Source organism: Talpa europaea (genome assembly GCF_964194135.1).
Source record: "Talpa europaea genome assembly, chromosome: 7".
Lineage (NCBI taxonomy): Eukaryota > Metazoa > Chordata > Mammalia > Eulipotyphla > Talpidae > Talpa > Talpa europaea.
Window position 1 is genome coordinate 39,665,028 of NC_140074.1, and position 23,356 is coordinate 39,688,383.

The following is a 23,356-nucleotide window of genomic DNA, read 5'->3' on the forward strand; positions in this document are numbered from 1 at the left end:
TAGCCTGGGATTCAGCCTAGTCATTCGCCTCCCCTGATCCCTAAAATTGCCTAGAAGATACTAATGTCTCAGCCAATGTTGAGATCCACTGGCCTGTTTCTTTTAAGATTTGTTCCAAATGTTACTAATAGACATAGTGTCCCTCCCGGAAAACAATGCAGAAAAAAAAATGTCTGACTGAATTGGACAAACTAATGCTTTTCCCTCAGTAATGCTGACCTCCAGAGAGTTCAATTACTGGGCCCATGGCACCCTGACAAATGGCAGCTCCAGTAACTAACATCATAATAACAAGGACATTATAAAAGCTTCCAGGATGTGCCTCATAATTCAACTCTTAGAAAATAACATCAGTACAAAAAGACACCACACTCTCAACAAGACAATCCAAGCATGCATGTTTGGACTGAGGGTAGTATGAGCCCCAGAATTCAACAGTCATCATCCCTGCCAATACAGCAGGAAATCTGGAAGTGCAGGAACAACTTCCAATGATTGCCATGGAAAACTTACAGAAAACGGATCTCATGTGACTCCTAAAATAGCCAATGAATAGAAGTTAGAGATCAGCACTGGCCCCATGAAGAATACCTTTTAATTTTTGTTCAGTGTTCATGTTTTATTAATTTTATTTTTGGTCCTTTGCATTTTTGTGTGTTTTATTCTAAGATGTGCCCCAACCCACTGAGAAACCACCATTTCTCATTGATTCAAAAATAAAGGGTAAAAAAACAGGTCCATGTGAAAATAAGAATTAAAGATCTGAAATGCGGTACACACATCATGACCTAGGAACATGTCCCATTCCACACCTACTGATCAGATGCTCGGGGGGCAGGGCCAGCAATCTGTATGAACAAATTCTCCAGCTTTTTCTGATGTTCACTGAAATTTGAGGACTACTGCCCATCATATGTATCATCCTATCTTTCTAACTAGCCAGCCAAAGGAGAACATAGTTTTCTCCCCAGGTTCTTCCCAAGAAGCAACCTTTTGAATGGTCACACTGTAGATTGAGGTTTAGATCATGCAGCTAACAAGAGGCAGACATGGTATCCAGACAAGCCACATAGAGATCAACAATGTAAAGATCCATTCTAAGACCCCAGATTTGATTAACGCTGGTCCACTTGCTTTTACAATTCTCATCTTCCCTCTAAACTCAGAAACCCTGCCTAAGTGTATAGACTTGTCCCTGGTAAGTGATGGCTTAAGGTTACTATTTAGTGACACATATTGACTTGGGTTAAATCTCTGACTTTGATCATGTGCCTTCAATCTAGCACCTTGACCTTGTATTTGGGATCAGGTATCTTTTGTAAATGACTCCCCCATCCTCTTTTTTTTATTGCTAATGACTGATTCATTCTCAAATGAGGCAGTAAGTTTAATTGATCATGGTTCCTCAATAAATATACCTTAACCAAAGAATACAAACTGCCACTTTGCCAGCCAGATTTATTCTGAGTAAAAAAAGCCCACCGATATGTCCTTAGGCTTGCAATGCTGAAATGCACCAAGTTCTTAAAAACCCTAATTGTCAATTTTCAAATATGGAGTTTTGCACATGCAAATCTGAATCTGTCTTTCTTTGAAATATCAGAAATATGACAATGATTGGGTGTGTATGCCCACATGAGAATCACAGGCCAGGGCTGAAGAGGTGCTGCCATTAATGTCAACTATAATTACTGACACCCAAGTTATACTTTCATATAGCAAAATAGAAAGTGATACTTTTATTTAACCTGAGTCTATCACAATTGGGCAAACAGATAGATCCAATAGCCATGCATTTTAAGAAAGATGCAGGAATTACTTTTTTTTTTGGAGAAGTACAAACTATTCCTATACATTTAATATGTTAGCAAAGTGTTTGCTTTGGGACACTATCACTAAAGACACTATCGTGGCAAAAAATAAAAAAGCCCTGCTTTTACATTGCCTGTCAGGACCCCCTAGGTGTTTTTACTTGCAAACCCTATTTTACGGAGTAATTATTTAAAGAGTTCACTTATAATTTATTATGGCACTGGTTTTTTTGTTTTTGTTTTTGTTTTTTTTTTTTGGCACTGGTTCTTAACACTGGCTATATATTGGTATCTCATAAGCATATTTAAATATAGTGATGCCAGAGATTCTATTTTAATTGTTGCCTGTTGTGGCCTGGAATTGTTAAACACTCTACCATCATGCTAAAGTGGACCAGGGTTAAGAATCATTCTACTGAATCACTCTACATGAGAAGAATGTAAAATGTGAGCTCGCAGGTTAGATTTAGAAGGTTTTCTTTTGTCTTTTTTTAAGATTTATTTATTTATGCATATAAGAGCTGGGGTACTGGCCAGAGATGTGGGGAGTGACAGGATTCACCAGAGACAAAGTAAGGAACGGAACAGGCAGAATGACTGAAATACACTGCTGAGGGGAGCAGCAGGCGAGACAGGAAAGGTCTGCTGTGCCATGTGGGTAGCTCCCTGGCAGGCCGGGGATCAGACTTGTGCTGCAGAGGCTGCAGATTGCTTCATAGTACGGTGTTTACCCCCTTGCACCACCAAAGAGGCCCAGATTTAGAAGTTTTAAAGGTAATATTTTAAAGAAGTTTTAAAGAAGTTTTAAAGGTAATATTGCTCTGAGTTCTCTCTTCCTTTAGGGCATAGTGCCTGTTCCTCTCAGTTGATAATCAGGTTTTGCTAAAAATGTGTGGTAGAATTATTTTCATTGAAAATTGAAATGTGCAGTCATGGTTTATGTATGATCAGCATTTTTTTTTGAAATGTTCTAATTGCAAAGAAAACATGACAGTTCATGTAATAAATTTTCCTCATTCTGTATTTTAATAATGATAGTTTAATCCTTTCATTGGGTTTGATAGTTGTTGCTAAAAAGATACATTTGATTGTCATGCATCTACACACAGCTTTAAGTGAAGAGTCTCTGAAGCAGAAACACATAAGAAAAGCCCTTGCTTTGCTACTTAACTACTGTATCACCATAAACTTATTTGATTGGTTAGAGTTTAGAAGGTGGGAAAGAAACATTTGGCTGCTAAGATCAAATCATAATCCTACAGTCTAAATTCTGGACTGAACAGAAAATCCCTCAGATTTGTTAACTTTTCTGTAATAGGATCAGACTATCTCTCTCTTACACAAGTTCTTGCTAGCTATGAAGCAAAAAACTTGGATTGGCCTACAGGGCCTTCATTTATAACTGGTACCCTTCATCAGGGAATTCCTGCCAGAACTGAATGAGAAAACATCCTTATGGATTTTTTTTTTTTCATTCCCTTCCCTCAGTTTTCTAGTTTTATAAGTAATCGACAGAGATAGTCAATATAAAAAGTTTCCCATTATATATTTCTTAGTTTAACTGTAAGTTTCTTTTGTATCAAAAATCAAATAAATTTGGGAACAAGGTTACATAGAAATTCACTATTCTATTACCTGTGAATCATCTGAATAATTTTCAAATAAGTGAAGAGAACCTTGAAGTACTGTTTAAGGCTATTTCAATATTCTTCTTATTGTACTGTTGTTACTGTCTGTAAAGTTCTTTTGGCATTACTATGAACCACAATCTAACACTTCATATATTACTCACTAGTTTGCTTTAAATGTTTTACTAAAATAAATGCTGCTGTGTTAAACAATGATTTGTATTTATAAGCCTAATAATTTTAGCTTTTCTTCATTTGGATTAATTTGAAAGAATAGAGTAGAATTACTGGGTTGAGGTTATGGACATTTGTCAATACTAGCATGTTTGGTTTAGCTTGATGTGATTGACAGCAGCGACACATGTGACAATGGTGTCATGTCATCCTCATTGAGGGAACTCATTTTCCTCTTTCTTAGTTTTTATTTTTACTTTTTTTCCCCTTGTTCTTTAATTTTGTTCCTAGTACAAGAGGTGTTTTGATCTCTCCTCTAGTTTTATGTTTATTGACCAACAAGCTCCTCTTTTGTGAATTTTATATTTGACTTGATTTATCCCTTTAGACTTCTAGCACATTTACATTTAGATTACCTTTTTCCTGAAAACTGACAAGTATTCAATTTTACTTTCTTTTATCATTTTCTTACTTTCATACTTATTTTTTAATTTAATTTTTGGGAAATTATCATAGTAAATTGAATGAAATGTACATTGAAATAAATTTGCCCCCCCCCAAACTGCCAGCCAGTCATTTATTTTAAACAATTTTATTAGGGTAAAGAACTATAGGTGCTTTGATAATGGGTGTGGTGCACTGACACATCTGAGGAGGTGTGAACTTATCCCCCTACATCATATACAGTGTTCTAAACCAGTGTCACCTCAATTTACATGGTCTACCTGTCTCCTTTTGTGGAAGCAGGTAGTGTATAGAATTTATAATTAGGTGTATTCTTTTTCCAAGTGCTAGACCTTTCTTGGTTGAAAGTGTCATTTTAAGGATCAATTTTAAATTCACTTAAATATTTACAATTTCAGCTTTTCCATTAGACAGATAGCTATTTACATTGATTTTTATTTTCTAATTTTCATAAGAAATGCATATTCTTTTTGCAGATTACCTTTTAGATATTTCATACTTGTCTACTGCTATTATGAATTAATTCTTTTTTATTATCATTATTAAATTACTTTCTAGGAAGGTATTTGTTGCTGTTGAATTATTTGTCTTTCTTCACTGGAGACTTTTATTAAAAATTATTTCAAACTACTATGAATTTTCCATATTATAATAATAGTAGTAATTTATTAGGGTTAAAGACTACAATGGGTTTGCCAAAATTAAAAAAAAGTAATATTATGCTAATGTTTTAGGTTTTATATAAATAGAAATGTTTTTAGCTAGGCAGAATTGCATACTAACAACATCAAGGAATTATCCTTGTATTTTTATTTTAGTGGTTTTATATATTTGTGTTAATGTTTATTAAATGTCCTTTTCTCATAGTAGCACAATCCTACTGGTTTCTGTGAGCTTGCAATTTGAAATTCTGCCATTAATAAATTTACTAATATTGAACAAAATGGTAGGCTTAATCTGAGTAGAGTCAGCTTGTTTTTTTACCATTTTTTAAATCTAACTTTTCTAAAAATCCTTAGAAATTTTCCCATAAGTTATATTTTAAGTTAAAGTTTTATGTAAATTTCTCCTTGAAAATATTTTGGATAACACTATTGTTCATATTTGAAAAATTTAATGTTTATGTAAGTTTCAACATATTCAAACATCTATTATCTTCCAAAATCAATGAAAATAATGTATACTTATAATCTATATGAATGTATTTATAATTGAGATATGTTTACCTAAAAAAGTCATTATTTACTTTTAAAATATTGTCAATGCCTAAGGATAGAGGGTTATTTAAGATTTTTTCATCTTGAATCCAGAACTGAGGGAAAGATTAATAAGTTTGTTTGTATCTAAGCATCAATTTGCAATTATTACATTTAACCTGTGTTTGTAGGAGAATGTTATCATTGTAAGTATTTAATGATCAGTTATTTCATTAAAATGTTTATGCTAAAGGTAGTATTTAGCACCCTTAAATTAAAGGACCTTATCATTTTCTTTTCTAGGACCTTTTGGAGATTAGGTAGGAATGGTTCTGGTTCAGAATAAAAACTATTTTACACTTCAGTAAACAAAGTAATGGGGGACTTTGACATAAACAGCACTGCTGTGCTCTGTAATAGAAGCTCAAAGATAGTCCATGAAACCATAGAAGCAGAAAACTACAGTAAACTTTCAACAAAAAGAAATACAGAGCAATGTTGCTTCTGGTTAAGACTGATAGCCAGTCTTCCGAGACATAAGATTATGAGGCTAATTCAAATACTTCACAATGTCTTCAAGTTTATCAGACTCTATTGTTTTAGTATCAAAGAACATCATAAGACTATCTGGGATTTTAATTGGCTATCAGAGTTTTCCATTGGGAAGGATCCTGCGCTTGCCCGGTCAATATTTGAAGGTGCGGCTATGGGTTCTAATTCACCATAGGAGCTACCTGAAGAAACGGGATTCCATGTGAAAAATTTAGACATACCCCTAATTGAAACTCACTTTTAATCTTTCAGTGTGCATTGAATATGTAACAGGGTGGTCCCCAGGAAAGGGGGAAGTTCCAGGTTCCCTGCCCCACCCAAGGGGGGTGGAGCTGAGCAGGAAGAGGAGAGGCTGCAGAAGAGACTGAGGAAGGAAGCAGGATGGAGCAAGGAGACCTGGAGGAGGCGCATGGAGCCTAGAGACACGTGAAGAAACTGCGCTTGTCTTTTTGGTCATGGACTAGGTGACACAGATGTGGGTGAGACCCGTGGGGAGGTGACAATGGCAGTTTTTATTTTGATGTTGATTTTGTTTTTTTCCTTCCGGGCTTGTCCAGTTGTTTGTGACCCTTTTCTGTGGGTCCCCAATGGAAGATGCTTTAGACTTGTAGCAGGCTTTGGGGCCTTGTTCTGGGCCAATCCCATTTGGATGGACTTTTACCCACGAGGGGACGGGTAACTCTGGATGTTTCATTTAGAAACTAGACTCTTTGCCTTACTTGTATTGTTTCCTAGTTTTATTAAAGTTCCTTCCCATTAAAGTCTCCTATGTTTTGTGTTGATGCAGCGGATGGCAGAACCCATGTAGAATACGCAGGTTTGCGGGGTTTGGGCTGCCCCTCTCCCCGTCCTATAGTTATTCTAAGTCAAAGCGTGTTCATCTCTGAAACTAAATGAGATAAGAATCAATACACAATAGCTACATGTCTTGTAACCCATCTTACATTATTATTTTCAGGTAGAGAGATATTTCCTCTAAAAAATAAACTGTCAGCAGAATTAACCAGGAATAAAACAAACCTGAGATAAGACATAATCTTGGAAATAATATTCTATGAAGAATGATTCAGTGATGGTATGTAATATAGTAGCCTGAAATGATCTACAGAAAGTAGTAAGATAAACAATTTTAAGGGGAGATCTGGGCAACATCTCTGGTTCTAACAATCGAAAATTCCCTGGAGGGACAAAGTATAAATTATCAGACTCCCCTAGCTGGAAAGAAATATCTGTTAATATTCAATTCCCGTTGCTCTAATTTCATAACCTCCAAACAAGTTTCCTATCTATAATTTGGCCACTAGAGTACATCTACTAATCCAAAGGGAGTGTCTTGTATAGTTAACTGATCCAACTATTGTGTTAAATGTTGGTCCCAATGTAAATTAATGTGTGGGCATTAAAACTTATAAATCAGTCTCTTGTGACTTTGGCTATTAGGAATCTATCTTTCAACTACATCACCTCCAGTGGACAGGACATTCTCCAAGATATCAAGTGTAACATAAAATCCTGAATAACATTCTTTTTATTTTTTCAGTAAACAGAATTTTATTATGAGGTATCTTCTAGAAATGTAAGTGCTCTTTTTATTACAATGAGAATCATTCTCAAAACAAATATTCTCTAAGATACCAAAGTACTCAAGTTTTTTTGGGTAGTATACTTAAATACTCTTGAAGTGACAAAGCCTAAGATAAGGAAGCAACAAGTCAAAAATGCCACAACTCAAACTTCTAACATGTCATATGGTATCGTTGGATCTGAAATGAAAAAGAATGAAAACATTCAAGTGGAATGATCTCTAACCTATAAATTACACTAGTGTGGCCAAGCTAATGCCTGCAACCTATGGAAGATGACAGACCATGAGTAAGTCCTGTCCTCTACGACTGCTTTTTCAAAGTTTAAAAATTAATTGACCCACTACTTTAGAGGGTCAGGAGGGGCGATACGTATGGACTGGGTGGCTCTACATGTAGATAAAATAGCTTAGACTATTTCTCTTCATCACAAAATTCCATATATTAAGGATTTAATGCAAAATGGGGGGGGGAGTCTGGAAACGTTCTCTTTTTTTCCTCAGCAAGTAATTTCTACAAAGGGTCTCCAAAATCTTGACTAGAGGTGTCGTACTCTGCAACAAAATGCTTCAGTTCTTCAACAAACCACTTACCTATTTCATGTAAATTCTGTCTCAATGCAAATTGTATGGACTTTTCTAACAAAGGATCTTTTTCAATCAGCATTTTCACAACCATCCCGAAAGTTTCACAGTCTTGTCGGTAAACCTGTTCAATCTCTTTGGTTTTTTGATGCTATTGCTTTAGAACGAATGGTTAGCTGACTGTCTTCAAATAATTCTATGCCATCTGTTCATTGGACTCAGTTTCTTCTGGCTGGTCAATGAACAATGGTGCCATGGAGACTGACTCATAATCAGAAATTTCAGGTAAGGCTCCCTCATCCACCTTCTCCAGTTTTTCAGCAGCCCACTTGCTTGCAGCCTCAGCAAATTCCTTCTCAGTTAGCCTACTGGGTTTTTCTAACACCTTTGATGAAGGAACTGCTGAAGAACTTGAAGGTGAAATGTCTCTCGACGTTTTCAATGACTGAACAGAGCTTTCTTCACTTCTATGCTGAGACTTGTGAAAAGGGAATGATTTACTTCTTTCTGGAGAGTAGCTTCTACTGCTGACACTGGAGCCAGATCTGCCATGTGGAGAATCCTTTCATCCTACAGGTGATTCTCTGAAAAAAGGAGTCTTTTATAAGGAGACCATTCCCTAACATAATGGGAAGAGTAGAAGTTTTTCTTCTGGAGCCATCTTTTATATCCCTGTAATCAGGCTTTTGGCTGGCAGAATGATCATCTCTTGTCCACCTATAGCCAGATTCATCTCCTCTGTGAGGTGGACCACTTCTTCAATCATAAGAAAAAACACTCCTCATCATGGTCTCAGTAATGAACAAGATTATACTAGCTACTGTAGCTTCCTTCACCAAGTCTGCCTAGAAGTGGTGTTTTCTTTGGCACAATATTAACTACTCTATGGTAGCCATCACTGGGATGACTTCAAGGAGGTACTCGTTCTCTTGGAAATCTTTCTAATCATACTGTCCCTCAGACCTCATTACATCTCTTCTGTGAACCATGACTCTGGGCCATGGGGAGACCCCATAAAGGTAGTTGTCTGCTTGTCGCCATGCTTCCGGCCCCTGAATAACATTCTTTACTAAAATTTAATCACCAAGAAAGGGTCACATAAAACAGCTTAATATATTTACCTTTATTATAGAGCAAGTCAAATAAAAGATAAAATACTTAAAATAGTTTCTAAGCCACTATTATTAAATTCTCAATCTTTTCCCAAACTGTTTTATTCTTAACAATTCTTAGAAAAATTATTCCAGAATTGTGGTGAGTAAAATCACACTTTTCTTTCTTCATCTCTTTTTCCTTACACACATTTTTGGAGAGTGACTTTAAATAAGACCATACACACACACAAAAGAAAACAATCTGGGCCTCACCGGTGGCCCAGCGGTTGAGTGCTGGGTTGCAAAGCTACCCGCAGCCTCTGCAGCACCAGTTCAATCCCCGGCTGCTCCACGGCCACTGGAGGAGGGTCCCGCATGGCATGCAGACCTCTCCTGCTGCCCGCTGCTCCCCTCAGCAGTGTACTTCTGTCCTTCTGCCTGCTCTGCTCCCCACTCTGGCTCTGGTGAATTCTCTCACCCTCCCGCACTTCTGACTGTACCCAGTGTTTGTATAAATAAATAAATAATTAAATCTTTAAAAATAAATAAAACAATCTACTATCATTCCAATTATTTCAAGTCTATTCTTGCAGAAACAAAAATTTGTGTATAATTAGCTATAGTGAAATCCAACTGTTGCTAATAAAGTATATTTTTCTATAACCCCATCTTTTTTTTTCAACATTAAAACTCTCTAGAACATTAGAACTATTTCAATATTAGAAAAACATGTTCAAGAATACATTTATTTTGTAGAAAATACATGTATTTAGGTACAAAGATCTCTACCTCCTGGTAGTTTTAAATGTAATGTCTCTTCAATACAGTGTGGTATTGGTAAAGAATAGACAGATCAATGAACTAGAGTCCAGAGACAGACAAATATAGTCAACCCATCTTCAACAATGGGACAAAGACTATACGCTGGAGGAAAAAAACCCTTCGACAAATGGTGCTAGAACAATTGGACATCCATGTGCAAAAAATATTAATCTGGATATAGATTTTATGCCTTATACCAAGGGATAATTCTACATGGATCATAGGCCTAAATGTAAAATGCTAAACAAGAAAAAGCAAGGAAATAACAGACTATCTAGATGATCTTAAGCTTGGCAGTGACCTTTTAGACACACCATCAAAGGCACAATCTATAAGAGAAATAACACATGAAAAGCAGGAGTCTGAGGGAAAATATTTGCAAAAACATATCCAGTAAAAGGCTATCAGCCAAAATGTATAAAGTTCTCTTAAAATTCAACAATAAGAAAACCTCATCTAAAAATGCACCAAAAATCTGGATATCTCATCAAAGAAGATACAAACATGACACATAAGTATATGTAAAGATGCCATATATCATAAAACAGGAAATTATAAAGGAAAACAATGATATGTGCATACATAAGAATGGTCAAAATCCAACAGACACATAACAATAAATGTTAGTGAGATGTGGACTAACAGGAATTTTCATTCACTGTTGGTGAGAATGTAAAATATTACAGTCACTTTGAAGGATAGTTTGGCAACTTCTTAACAAACTAAATATAATCTTATCACAGAATTACAGTCTAGCAATTATGCTCATTGGCATTTGCCAAAAGAGTTGAAAACTTAGGTCCACACAACCCAACTTGAACACATTTATAGCAGCTTTATTCATGATTACCAAAGCTTGGAAGTAACAAAGATGACCTTCAATAGTTGACTGGATATACTGTGGTACATTCTGATGATGAAACATTATTCAGTATAAAAAAGGAAATGAGTTACCAAACCATGAGAAAAGACTTAGAGGAACCTTAAATGCATATTTAGACTGAGAAAAATCCAGTCTAAAAAGACTATAAGCTGAGTGATTCCAAATATATGACATTCTGATAAAGGCAAAGCTATGCAGACAGAAAAAAGATCAGTAACTTCCAGATTGCCAGCGGCTAGAGAAACGGAGATGAATAGGCAAAGCACAGGGTTTCAGTGCAGTGAAACTATTCTGTGTGATACCAGAATGGTGGATACATATGGCTATATATTTGTTGGAATCCACAGAGGCATAGCACCCAGAATGATCCCGAATATAAGCAAACAACTTTGGGTGATAATGGCATGTCAATGTAACAACTGTAACAAATGCACCTCTCTGGATAGGATGTTGTGAGTGGAGTAAGCTTGCATGTGTGGGGCAAGAAGTATATAGGAATGTGGAAATGCTCTGTTCAATATTTCTGTCAACCTAAAGCTGCTCTTAATGAGTCTATTTAAAAGAAATAAAACATTTTATGGGCCTCCCCGGTGGCACAGCGGTTGAGTGCTGGGCTGGGAAGCTGCAGGCAGCCTCTGCAGCACCCGTTCGATCCCCGGCTGCTCCCCGGCCACAGGAGGAGGGTCCCACATGGCGCGCAGACCTCTTCTGCCGCCCGCTGCTCCCCTCAGCAGTGTACTTCGGTCCTTCTGCCTGTTCTGCTCCTCGCTCTGTCTCTGGTGAATTCTCTCACCCTCCCGCGCTTCTGACTGTACCCAGTGCTTGTGTAAATAAATTAATAAATCTTTTTTTAAAAAATAAATAAAAGAAATAAAACATTTTAAATATGAAGAGGTAATATCTTTACTTTTGACATAATCTAAGTCATTGCTTACTGATATGACCAGGGGAGGCCCTCCAAACCTAGTACTTTAACAGCTTTTAAAGGATGAACTGATATTTGATAGCTGGTTCCTGAATTTCTGAATGACCCATGTGGTTCTTTAGACAAGGGTAATTCTATATCAAAGTATAAGAAAGTAGATCACAGCAAATGCATTAAGATATTATTCATATTTGATTTCAAATTATTTAACTGAGTGATATGATTGTTTTTACAAGTAAGTAACATCATATTTTAATCTGTGAGACACATGCCTTATGTAAATTCTAGTGTGTCTTTTCTTGATTTATCACAGTGGAAATTTTTTGTTGCATAACTTTTCCAGTTATTTTTCCTGTTGCTATGATAACATGATATTTAAGTCTACAGTCACTACCTGATATCTACTGACTTTATCTAAACAGAAAGAGCACCAAATCAATTAACTTGCAACAATGGCAAGTTCCATGTAGCCAGAAGGATTTTTTGTTTCCTCGCTGGTCACTTGAAAATACTTCTAAAATCTTTTGTTTTTCTATTTCATCAAGAAGCCTTATTTATTTTCATGGTTGTAGATATTGGAAGAATATAATGAAACAGAAAAAATATATCAGCAATAAACCAGAAGTCCCCAGGCTACCACTGTTAACATTTCTGCAATTTTGTTTAAAATTTTTATGCATTTTCCTCATTAAGAAAATATCATATCCCTAGATCCCCATCTTGTTTTTAAAATAGTATTGTAAAGTTTGTCACATCATTATAAATTCTCTAGTAACATCACTGTTAATAGCTAAGGACATTAGATGAGATACAATAATTTACTTAACCATTTTCCTATTACTGGGCATTATAATGTAGCAACGACTTTTCATTATAAATCCTTTCTACTCCTTACAGGTGCTTTCCAAATTGTGCCATATGTTTTGAAGATAATTTGAGTGAATTGTGATAAATAACAACATAATTGCTTTTATAGTGTATTTATGAAATAAAAATAACATAGTTCTATATTATTTTTATTAAGCCTATTTTCCACATATTTCTACCTTTCTTTTTTTTAGGGGGGAATATATTTTTATTTTTAAATTATTTATATTTTACATCATTGTTCATTTTTAAACAATATTTGCTTACCCCCCTCTCAGATATAGTCCCTATAGAATTTCCTTCACCTTTCTTATTCCTCAACACATAAGATTTTTCCCCTTTTCAGTAGCCTGTGTGCTAATTCCATCTGTTATCTAATTTCAACCACATTCCACATTACTAGTGTTTTTTCAAAAGCAAGAAAAATGACTTGGTTGTGCATTTTACCCCCTTAGCCCCTTACAAGTGATAGGAAGAGAGGAATAAAGAGGGACGCAGGAGAAATGAGATCAATTTCACACAGGAAGGTAAGACAGGAAAGATCCAAGGTGAAGTTTGACTGTGTCCCTCAACACACAGAGAGTATGGCAGATTCAGTCCACCTGCTCCCTGAAGAAGCTCATGAATTGGAGGGAGGCCTTAAAGTTAGAGCAGTGAACAGACCACCCAACCCAAAGAACAAGAAAGCCTCCATAATTTGGAGCCTTTCCTGGGTACCCTAGGAATCTGTGGGGGGGCCCTGTAAACTTGTCAGTGTCAGTGGTTTTGAGGGACTTAATCTGCTCTTTCTTTTATGCACATAATGGGGAGAAAACACACAGATGGGTCACAGGGTTCAGGGAGGCATCATATAAGCAAAGGTAAGAGCAAAGATTTGGGATCAGGTATACAATTGTCTGTTTTTGTTTTGTTGTGCTGTGTTTTATATTGTCATTATTTTTTCCCCTGATGTCTTATTTGGTTCCCCTATATTCCTCCTGTAATTATAAATGAGAGACATACTGCAGGGGAGGAGGAGGGAGAGGGGTCGGTGGGAGGGAGGGAGGAGCACTGAGGTGATGGTACATTGGTGAAGGAAATTCTATGGGGACTACACCTGGGGGTGGGGGGAAGCAAATATTGTTTAAAAATGAACAATGATGTAAAAAATATATAAATAAAAGATTTGGACTTGCGTTATGTGAGCTCAAGGCAGGCTATGACACTTAGGGTATGCTTGACTTTGTTCTTAGTCATTCTATGTCTCAATTTACTCTCGTAGATAACAGCTAATTTAAAAAGTTAAGGGCAACTTGTGCAAAGCATGAAACAATGCATCTGGTACACAGTAGGTGTTTAACAAGCATTAATTGCCTTCCCTTCCTTCTGGTGACTTCTACTTCCTGCAGTCTTGCTTCCTCCTCTATACACAAGGAAAAGTACTATCAAAGGGACTCTGGATTCTCCTTACATTGTCTGCCTACTTTAGGAGGTAGGATGAGTATTGCAGAAGGAGATACAGTATAAATGACCAAATGATCCTATTACATAATTTAGTTATTTACTGGATATAAAACAAGTATTGTTTTTATAAAACCAATGTAGTGGCTGGCATTTTTCACACTTCCTATATATACATTTTAAGCTGAGGAATTTCCCATGACATGCAAAATTATCTTCCCACTCAGTCTGATCCCTGCTTTATTCACCTGTCACCAATATTATAGTTTGAGCTCTAACTATAATTAATTTTCAAACTGCAATTAAGATTATCAAATCCAGTTATACTTGCAGCTGTCTATTAGATTCACTTGAATATTAATTTTACACAGTTCCTTATTAAATTTAAATAAGAAAAATACAGTTTAAAAGTATTCTGTAAAAATTAAAACATTTAATTAACTAGAATAAAGAGTTTTATACAGCAATGTTTTTAAAAGATTTTTAACATATAATCTGCCTTTCCTTATCAGCTAAGTTGTGTGGAAACTAGAGCTTTTATTTTGCTAATATGAAATCTAGGCCTCCTACTGAGCTTCACTTACTCTGGTTTAATCTGTTTAAGTCAATAACATTTTTCTGAGAAGACAGTTGGTCTACAGTTAGTGCCATTATCCTGTAGATCCTAAACACAGCCTAAGCAAGAAACTCCAGATTTAAAACTCTGTTAAACTGACACTACTTTACCTTAGTAGTTGTCAACTAATTCTCATCAATGTTTGCTATAGAACTTCAAGTACCTAAATAATGGAGTTGCATCTGCTACCCAGATTGAGAAACAGATGACAGAACAGTCCATCAGTGTAATTAGTTTATGAAAATATTAAATTAACAAAGAGGATAGCTCTTTATGTGCAAAGTGTGACAAAGTTATCCCAATGTCTACTTTTCTTTCTGTTAATTTTTTTTCATTTGATAATTCTTATGTTGCAAACCACACCAACACTCTACAAAGCATGCCCACTACTTTAATCTTCCACTACCTTTGTTTTAGTCCCTAACTATTGTAGTACCTGCCCCATAGAGCAGGTAGAATATTGGCCTGCCAAAGCTGTCTATACCCAAATCCTTGGATCTCATGGCTATGTTACCTTCCATTACAAAAGGGACTTTGCAGATATAGTTAAAGATGAAGACCTTAAGAAGTGGAGATTCTCCTGGATGATGTGGAGCATCCAACCTAATTAACACAAGTCTTTAAAATGACTTAAATGACTTCGCTGAGGGAGGTAACTGTCAGAGAGGGTCACAGCGAGAGGCAACCTGTTGACTTTGAAGATGGTGGAAGGAGGAAGAAGGAGATCAAAAATGCAGGGCAGATCACTAGAAGCTGAAAAGGACAAGGAAATGGGTCATACCCTGGAGCCTCCATAAATGAACTATTGTCTTGCTGACACCTTGATTTTAGCCCACTGAGCCCCACATCAAACGTCTGACCTAAGAACACTAAATTAACACATATTTTATTGTTTGAAGCCAACTAAAGTTGCAGGCATTCATTATGGCAACAATTGAAAGTGATTCAACCCACATGAATTAATCTTAACGTAAAGAAAAAATCTATGGATCAACTGACTACAGCAATTACTCTTCATCCATGCAGGGTTCATTACAAGACACCCAATGGATTCCTAATCCAGATAGCACAACACTCTACAATACCATGTTATATCCTGTACACACACACCTAAGATAAAGTTTAATTTATAAATTAGGCACAACGAGAGATTAACAACAATAACCAGGATTCAAATAAGTCAATTACAATATACTATAATTAGTTATATGAATATGTTCTCTCACTCTCTCAAAATATCTTATTGTATATATTATTTTTATACTATTTGAGGACAGCCAAAACCTTGGAAAACAAAACTGCAGATGAAGGGGACCACTGGATCATGCTTTTCAGATGGCGATGTCATCACAACCCTACAAAATCACCTTCGAAAGCATTTTTTCTATTAATTTATAATACTGAATCCTTCATTTGGAGGGGGAGGCATGGGGGATTTTGAGTTTATATATAAGCTATATTCTCTACTTTTTGCATTTTGTCATTCTATTTTGCTCTGTATACTAGAAGATGTCAAGGACACATGCAGACAGCCAGCATGCATTTCTGACCTATCCTATGACATTTGCATTGTAGCAAGCAAGTGAATGCTGAGGTGGAAGTCTCAAAATATGAATGCGAAGAAAAAAGATGAATCAATTATTTCTACTGAAAAAGGAATCATTACCATTTGGCCAGAATGATAACAGTGTCTTTTCAATAAAAAAGGATGACTGATGACTGATAAATAAAACCAATTTTTATATTTTCTATAGGATCAAGAAAAGTATTCAAATTATACAATAGCAAAAAAACCCCTATCATTTCTAGTTACATTTTAACTGCTCTTTTCATTCAATGTTTCACCTAATGAAATACTTTCTTTTTTAAAGAAAGTACAAAAAGTTATCAGAAAAAGCATTCATCATGTTTGTTAAATTTTAGCGTTTATATGACTAAATTTTTGCAACAAACCACTGTCTTCTAAATACATCCTAGAAACCTGCTGTAGAATTTTGGACTTTAACATTTAAAGTACACTGGGAAAAAAGTCAGCCCTGTAAGTAATATCCATTAATATTGATTTTGTGTTAATTCAGAAGCGTATTTTATCATTCAATTCTGTTATTAAATAGTTGTCGAAATCAGAGGTTTTAAAATATGAGATATTTTACCACAGAGGCTTAAATCCAAATATAAGCATGCTTCATTAATATATCACTATTTTTGACAAATGATTTGTTATTTAACTATCTAAATGTTTGAATTGTTATTAATTTGGACAGGACTTCTATAACTCTACGTTGAGATTTTAGTGTATGTATTGAAATGGTAAGTTTATTTTTTCCCCAGAAACTGTGTTCATAACACATACCACTCTCCTTTAAGCAACAAGTATGTTAATATTTCACAACACCTTTCTCTCGCCAGATTAGGTTTTGAGGGAAGATACAATCTGATAAAATGGCAGTTTTTGAGTATTAGCAATCTTGTAACCATACCAACTAGACCTAATGCTAGGTGCAGAAATAACTATTACAAGATCTATTGTCTCTTGCCTTCCGTCCCCTCACCTGTAACCTAAGATAGTCATTGACGGGAGAGTTGGAGGGATATTAAAGTTAATTCCTTTTCTTCTTGAGTCACTTAGTGTTTGTAAAATAATTTACTGAGGGCCTCCCTGGTGGTGCAAGGGGTTAAGACTCAACCTATGAAGCTATGTGCAGCCACTGCAGCATGAGTTTGATCCCAAGCCAGGGAGTAGCCCACATGGTGCTGCAGACCTCTCCTGACTCGCCCGCTGCTCCCCTTAGCAGTGTACTTCAGTTCATCTGCCTGTTCTGTTCGGCACTCTGTCTCTGATGAATTCTCTCACCCCCCACACCTCTGGCCTGTACCCCAGTCCTTGTATGCATAAATAAATAAATCTTAAATAAAATTAAATAAAATAATTTACTGAAGTATAACTGACATGAAATAAACTTTACATTTTTAAAGTATGCAATTTAATTCATTTTGACATTTAAAATCTCCACAATCAAAATGATTGTTTAAATCATCTCCTAAAGTTTCCCCTAACTCTTGATATTCCAAAAAGCCATCTCCAGTCCCACCATTCCAATGCTGTTTTCAGTTACTATAAATTTGCATGTTCTAAGATCTTAAATAAAACCATACTGGTATATATTTCTTTTTCTGCCTGACTTCTTTCACTCAGCATAATGATTTTGAGACCAATCTGTTTTATTGCTTATCTCAATGAGCTTATATTAAGAGTTCTTTTTTTTGAGTAGTAATACTGAAGTTACTTTTTAAATTCATATAATGAACCCTCAATGGGGAAATTAATGAGCAGGGATTTATAGTTATCTCTGTAGCCAAATGGTCCATGTAACTTGCAAGACAGTATTGTATTAATATTACTATCAAAAATGTTAACCTCAAGGGGTTATTGTGTGGTGATGAATGGACACTAGACTTTTTGGTGACAAATAAGTAGTATATACAGATATTGATTCATGAGTCTATACATTGAGAACCTACATGATATCATAAATGAAGTTATTAGAGGAAGAGCGAAGAGCCAACAAATATCATCCTGAATGAAATCCACCTCCTGAAGTCTTTCCAGCCTCCACCCAATCTTCACATCTAGATCTCAGGCACCAAGGATTATCACTTCCAGCACGCCAGAAACCTGACTTCCTGAACAGCGAGACTTCTGGGAACTAGTCGTGAAGCTGAGTGTTCAGGTTATTCTTAAAAGATTGAAGACAGGTGGACCTAACTCTCTTGCTATTCCAGCTTTGACTTGCACCCTGGTACTGTGGGTAGGACAGATGGTATCTAACCTCGTGCTGGCCAATTATTCATTCTCTCTCTACCTCCTCCATTTTCTCAGTCCCCTTGTAAGTAAACCTCTTTTTTATTTTATTTTCTCTCTGCATGTCTGCCTTTGGGTCTCGTCCTGAGTAACTTGTAGGTGAGAACTCATAAGCCAGAGCTTACCCTCTACATAGTTACTTCAATAAAAAAATTTTTAAATTCGACCTCAGATATTTCACTACTGTGGCAACAAGCAAACAGCCCTTAGCAAATGGTTATTATTGTATGAAAAGGGAGGAAATTTTGAGAGGGCAAGAACACTAAGTCCTCCGTGCAATCATTACTATTTCCTGTGATGCTTGAAAAGGGGGAGCAATAAAATCCTAGTGTGAGAAGACTTTCTATTGTGAACTTCATTCTTTTAAGGCACTGTAATTAGAACACATGAACAAAGAGAAGTTAAAATGCAACTTCCAATACAGCTGCTGGAAGATAGGGATTTGAGAAGGGGGTCAGGAGTTTATACTGGGCCAAAGTCATTCCAGAAGTTATCACTGGTCTTCCCAACTGTCTTAAAGATTTATTAAAAATGGGCAGCAGCATAGAATGAAGCTAATTTTATCATTTTATCTCCTGTAATTTTTTGTTGCAAACTTATAATTTATAAATATTTTATAGCATATATATAATTTTATATTTATATAAATTATGACTTACAATAGTAATTAAAAAGAAAACCAAATATATTTTCTATGTTCTAAGCACTGAGAGCTTGCTCAGGAAACAATTCTGTGCTTATCAGAAGTCTCCACAAATGAATCAGGCCAATAGACCAGTCTGAAAATATCAGTATTTGGGTCCAAAACCTAGCAGGGAAGGCCTTTTCCAATCAATATCCTCTTTATTCTTTACTTTTGTTCCTTCATTGCTCCTGCCCAGCAGAATCCAACCCTGGCCATTTCATCCCTCCTTTTAAGGTTTAACTTCTTCAACTCAGTATATAAATGATAAAGTTTTTCTCTACTCAACAGTCAGCCCTTAATTTTTCCTCTTTCCAACAATCTCATCCACTCCCACGCCTTTAATTTTCACCTATACATGACAACTCATATATCCCCAGCCCAGATCTCCCTTCCATAGTTCTAGACTTAGATATTCACCAGTTTGCAAAATTCTTTTGAATGTTCCAAAGCCATACCAAAATCAACATGCCAAAAATAAACTTGTGATTTTTTTCCCCAGACAAGAGTTTCTCCTTTAATTCCTTATCAACGAATGAGTCACACACCTAGGAACCATCCCTGACATCCTCCTCTGTCTCCCTCCATGTTTAATTATCCTCAATTTATGTTGTCTTACTTTTTAAACATAGCAAGTGTCTTCAATTGGTCCATTTGTATTCATTTCATCGTCTTCTATCCTGATCTAAATCGTTATCATGGGCAACGGCAATAATTCCTAAACAAATCAACACATACTTCTTCCAGCTTCCTGTGTTCAGTCTCTGTAATTCAGCCATAGGGATCTTTCAAAACACCAACCAGCTCCTCTTCATATCATATCTGAATTTCATATCTGAAATTCTCTTCATATCTGAAATTCAACCACCAAAAGTTGTCATTCTACCTACTTACTATCCCTTGAATCTATCCATGGTTCTCCACCTCCATTGCCACTGTAGACCATATCACATCATACTTTCTTGCATAAATTATAACAAAAGCTCTGAAATTGGCTTCCCCACTTCATTTTTGTCTCTCTGATGTTTTACAAGTGAATCCAAAGTGATTGTTCTAAAACTAAACATTATACCTCTACCTTGCTTAAACTGTTTAGTTGAAATTGTGTAGATAGAAAAATCAGTAATGTGAAGATATAAATATATATATAAATGTCACTTCCAAATTATATGAGGCATTCATATCTCACTCCTAGAATGTGTTAAAACAGACAATAATGAACAGAGCTAATAATATTATGCATTTGCTAACAAGATGAAAAGTATATTACAAAAATATTTCATCAATTAAATTGATAATACTAACTGAAAGTACTTTCTGATAAATACAATTTACTAGGTGTGGGAGATTAAAAGTACTTAGGAGTTGGTGAGGGGTTTGAGCTGAGGCTGTCATCTGAAAAGAGCAAAGTTCTTTTTCACAAAATGTTTATTCAACAGCTAGCAAATGCACATTAAATTGGTGAGCAACTTTTAGCACATACAGAATTGTAAGAAGTAGACTTACTCTCAAAATACTCATTATCTAATATGAGGAGATGCGATAACAGATGAGAAAAAAAGTTCAAAAGCAACTAGAAGATGTCAAAACAAGAGTAAAATGAGATTATGGGAAAGAGATAAATATGTGCATTAAAACTTTGTAGGAAATGAAAAGCAGGAGAATTGATCTTTTATTAAGAAAGTGTATATGAAGAAACTTAAGGGTTGAGGCAGGAGCTCTGACTTATGGAAACTTTTATCAATAATTTTTTATTGTATAGACATTTTGGATTTTTTGTGATTATGGTGATGATTAGTGTTGTGCCAAAATATTTAATCTAGTCTCAGATACCATTATGTGACTAGCATGAGTCTTAACTCTGTAAACACTTTCGATCTTTAAAATCTGTTCTCATTCATTTGACCACAAGTCATCTTAGAGGTCAAAATAGAACTCACTGCCATGTGAAATGAATGACTTGTGAATTTTGCACAGATAATTCACATATGGACAAACTGTCCAAATGATTTATTCAATCAGATGATTAAATCAGAGTATTTGAGATGAATTAATATTCAAAATATTTCTTGTATTATTGCAGTACTCTTAAATAATATTCATTACACACATTCACATGTAACTAGCTACTCAATATATTATTCCAGAAATGGTATCTCAGCCAGTCACATTGCCTGCGGTTACAGCAGAGTTAGACTATACTAACCTGTTCTATATGAGTGAGGTAGTTATAAGAAAATGTCAAGTCCTGTCTCCTAAGCAACATTTTGGGAGCAAGTATGAGTGAGTTAGGTTTTTCCAATTTATAGTTTATGAGGTCAATGGAGACCACTAGAAAAACAAATCATATTAGAGAGCTATCTAGCCAATGATTTCATGTAAAAGCAGCATATTACTGTATAAAAGACTTTTTTGTTTATTTTTGTCCTGATCTCTAAGTTCTAATACATTTTCGAAATTACAGGTTTTCCAGTTAAGCAATTCTTTAAAGACCCCAGCATTTCTCAAAGAAAAAATTTAGTTTTTTAAGGTAAACTATATATTAGGTATATTACCTTGATAAAAAGAAATGGTGGTGAGATCACGTTAATGGTAATAGCTGAGCTAATAAAATGTATTTGCTGATCAAAAAGATCATTCATTTTTATTCACTGTTTTGTAATTTTTATTCACTGTTTCCTAAGTTGGAGTTTTTTTTTTTTTTGCCCTTTATAATAAGGGCTGGTATAGTCTAAATATCTAGACTAGATGGCATATTAAATATTTCAACATTTGAGAACATAAACAGTTCTATTATTTTTCCCCTATACAGTCCAAGATAGTTTGCCCTGTTATTATATCCTAGCAATTTGAATCCAGCGTGGTCTCTAGTCACTCTTCAGCAACACCATTTCATTATTCTACATGTCTTAGACAATTTGGGTTAAAGTCCTTAAAATAAGCAGAAATGAATTTAAAGGGAAATAGCTGTAGCCTTAGGAACACCTGCTACCAAACACATCAACTTAACAGGTAACCACTACCCCCAGATTAGTCCTTTCCTGAGAATTTGGGGGTAGTGGAAAGAAACAAACTTTTATCAGTTGAGTGGGCACTGGAAATGAAAGGCTAACACTACAGACTAAATGATAAAGAAATGACATTGTTAAGCAATATCCAAGATGAACAAGATAAACAAAGTTAAGAAAATAAAATGAAATTGACACACTAAGGTCAGAGAGAGCATGAAATGAAGAGGACTATCCAGCCTGCGAGAAAGAAAGGGGTCTCATACCTGACTTTCCACTTCCCATCCCTAGAGGTCTGGCTCTACTTTACTCCCTGATCTTGGATGACAATCACATTGACTAATGAAGTTTAAAATAAATTACTGTGTTTAAGCCAGTCTGAGTGTGCTTTTTCTTTAAAAAAAAAAAGATTTATTTATTTATAAATACAAGAACTGGAGAACAGGTCAGAGGTGTGGGGGGTGAGAGGATTCACTAGAGACAGAGTGGGGAGCAGAATAGGTGGACTGACTGAAATACACTGCTGAGGGGAGCAGCGAGCAGGCAGTAGAGGTCTGCGGCGCCACATGGGTAGCTCCCTGGCCAGCAATCGAACTCATGCTGCAGTGGATGCTGCTAGCTTCATAGGTTGCATCTTAACCCCTTGTGCCAACAGGGACGCCCTGAGTGTGCTTTTTCACAATGAAAACTACCTTGACTAAAACACAGTGGTAGAGGGGTGACAATCTTCACCGTCTGGATTTTATTTCCAGTGCTCTTTGGCAAGCACGACATTATATTTTTATTTCCTTACGGAATTTATTCATCTGATGCTTTAAACAGAATGTCAAAATGTACTCATCACTTAACTTTGTATTCCCCATAAAGAGAAATGTAATTTTCTAGCTATTTATAAATATAATAGCACTGGTGCTACTTATATTATATAATAAAACAATAACTAGGTAGACTTGTAAGTCCTCAGTCTCTTGATTAAAGTGACTCAAAACTAAAAGTATTTTCTTCAACCCAAATTAGAAAGGAAGATCTTCTGTAGAACAAAATTTTAAAACAGGCTTGCACATGGGTGTGAAACAGGACAAATGTAAGTAGAAGCCAATTTCTACATGTAGAGTCAATGTGATAATCAAGGGGCTGCCATGTTTTCAAGCTCTGGCATATTTG

At 35.6% G+C, this 23,356-nt stretch overlaps 1 protein-coding gene and 1 pseudogene across 7 annotated transcripts in view; both read right to left on the reverse strand.

The window, feature by feature from the left end:
* Positions 1-23,356, reverse strand: part of TRPM3 (transient receptor potential cation channel subfamily M member 3) — a gene marked incomplete at both ends in the record, with an annotated part of 743,026 nt that overhangs the window by 625,843 nt on the left and 93,827 nt on the right. The window lies entirely within an intron of this gene.
* Positions 7,923-8,982, reverse strand: LOC311172689 (periphilin-1-like; annotated as a pseudogene). The gene is made up of 2 exons: positions 8,893-8,982; positions 7,923-8,729 (listed from the first exon to the last, which is right to left on the reverse strand). The product of its transcript is annotated as a periphilin-1-like (transcript).